A 3,003-nucleotide genomic window follows, 5' to 3' on the forward strand; every position below is an offset into this window, starting at 1 on the left:
ATAATAATAATAATAATAATAATAATAATAATAATAATAATAATAATAATAATAATAATAATAATAATAATAATAATAATAATAATAATAATAATAATAATAATAATAATAATAATAATAATAATAATAATAATAATAATAATAATAATAATAATAATAATAATAATAATAATAATAATAATAATAATAATAATAATAATAATAATAATAATAATAATAATAATAATAATAATAATAATAATAATAATAATAAGATCAGAATATAAATATGATAATAAGTAGAATGACATTTCATTCGGTCCTTCCTCTCTGCTCAATTAGCAATTGTAATAAATTAATTTTCATATAATATCTTTTGAAATATTTATTTTAATGCCATATTCAAAAGATTCTTCCAAATTATTTTAATTTCAAGAAATCAAACAGTTTAATTTTCCTTATTGTTTTAAAACTTTTCAAAATGCTAATATCAGTGAAAAATATTCATTGATATTAGCACTGATTAAATATTTGTTAAATTTACACAATGTTGTAAACCTATAAAGTAGTAAATAATTAAATCGATAAAATGTTTAGGCTTAGAATTTCTCATTCAATTTAAATGGTCATCATTTTCAATGAATAGAAGTGTCCATTTGAATAGGAGAAAATTGGTTAACTGGAAATTAATGCTATTCATTTAATGGATAGCGGTTTGATTTTTGTTCTGATGGTTCTCATATTTTGCATATATGCATTAGGAATATCATTGATAACAACCAATCGTTATCATTTATCATACATCCATTATTATCAATCTTTTATATATCTTTTCTTTTCATTTTTTTTCCCTTTTCCTCTTTTTTCTTTCAGAACTTTTATCTTTTCTAAATATTTTTATAATTTTATAAAAAAAAAAAAGAAAAAGAAATGATAAATGAATATTTTTCATTCGTTTGCTTTTTCTTTCCAATCAGAATTGGATCGTTTTCCCGGAAAAAAATAATCTTCTTTCCGGAATTTTTTTTCCTGAACAAATGTTATGGAATAAAAAAGAAAAAATAAAGGGAATGATATTTATTCTTGCTTAAATGATTCCGATAAATGTTTTGATTTCAAATTTGTTATTCAATTCCAATTAATTGATTTTGCAATTCGAAATATATGAATGTATAACAATAGAATAATGGAATTTATTTCTTTTCACTTTTTTTTTTGTCTTACAAAAATAGATTTTTAACTATAATTAACATTTTTGAAAGAATTGCATAATTTTACAAATTTTATTTTTTTTTTAGAAATATTAATTTGAAATTTTAGAAATATCAACTTAAAATTATGCATAAACATTTATTTCTATCTCTTTCCATCTTTCCTTTTTTTTCCCTCTCTCTCTCCTTCGCTCTCTGTGGTAGAGGGAGAGAGATAGAAAAGATGCAAAAAAAAAGTAATATAATAGGGCGACAAATGTATTAAAACACAAATGAAAAACTTTAATTTGAATTAATTTGAAAATTTTTTTAAAATTATTTGTCAAAATTTATATCACACTTTTTTCATGCCAACTTATTTTTATCATTAACAGTGATAAGAAGAGGAATAATTGATATGATAAGAAATTTATATCACACTTCTTTCATGCCAACTCATTTTTATCATTAACAGTGATAAGAAGGGGGATAATTGATGCGATAAGAAATTTAAATCACATTTTTTTCATGCCAACTCATTTTTATCATTAACAGTGATAAGAAGAGGGGTAATTGATATGATAAGAATATAAATATGTTTGAATGAAATTATTAAAATGTATATGCATGTGTTTTTCCTTTTTTATTACAATCGCTGAATTTTGTTAAAAAAATGTAACGAATTTTTTTTATAATAATAAAAAATTTTTAAATTACATAAATGAAAAAAATTATAAACCAAAAATTTTTTTTAACTAAATTTTATCATACAGTATTACATTTCATTTCATTTTACTTCTTTAAATTTTTCATTTTTTGAAACAAATATTTTTAAAAAAAAAAAATGCTATCTTGATAAGTAATATTTAACGCTAAAATTAGACGTTAAAAGTGATAGCAACAATTTTTCATTTCATATGAATCATTTGGCTCATTAAATTTTTCATTTCGCTTAAAATTTTTTTACTTAAAAATTTTTTGCTTAAAATTAAAATTTTTCATTTCACTTTTCTTAGCAAATAGCAACCTTTTTCTTTTTTTTTTGTTTTTTGGATATTTTACTATCAATTTTTTTGGAATGTAAAAATATTTTGTGAAACTTTTATTTACTTTTTTTTTTGTAGCTATAGTTGTTCGTAAATTTTAGCTTTGAAAATTTAATTTGACATTCATGACGATGGAATGACAAATTTGATTATCTCAGTGTGCATCATTTAAGTTATTTCGACAAAAAGGTCAAAGGTTTGATTGATGTAAAAGGATCGATGGAATGATTTTTTCCTCTTTTACAATAGTTTCATAAATTTCAAATTTTTCTTTTCTGTAATCATTTTTAATTTTTTTTTTTTTTAAAAAAATAAGATTCATAAGTATTTTATTTAAATCAGATTTAGTTTGGCAAAAAAAAAAATATCACAGTAGGATAAGAGATTTTTAGTTTTGTTTTAACAATTATTTAAAATTATATAAAAATACTGATAATGAAATTACTGAAAAAAGACACTGATAATGATTTATGGAAAAATTTAAAATTATTTAAAATTATTGCTGATGAAATTACTAATTTTGATTATTGATAATAATTTGAGTTAATTTCAAAATGAAAAGTTTGTTGATAATAATAATATTGACAATAATAATGATGTTAATAATGAAAATATTGAAAATATTGATAATAATAATGAAAATATTGTAGAAATGCAAAATTTTGTCGCAATTTATTCATTTTTCTCGATACTTCTTTTTTTTTTTTCGTTAGCAATTGCAATGCTTAAAGCAACAATGAAATAATCGTACAACTTAATTAAATTTAAAATTATTTATAGAAATGCAA

This window comes from Loa loa (assembly GCF_000183805.2).
Source record: "Loa loa unplaced genomic scaffold supercont3.384, whole genome shotgun sequence".
Taxonomy (NCBI): domain Eukaryota; kingdom Metazoa; phylum Nematoda; class Chromadorea; order Rhabditida; family Onchocercidae; genus Loa; species Loa loa.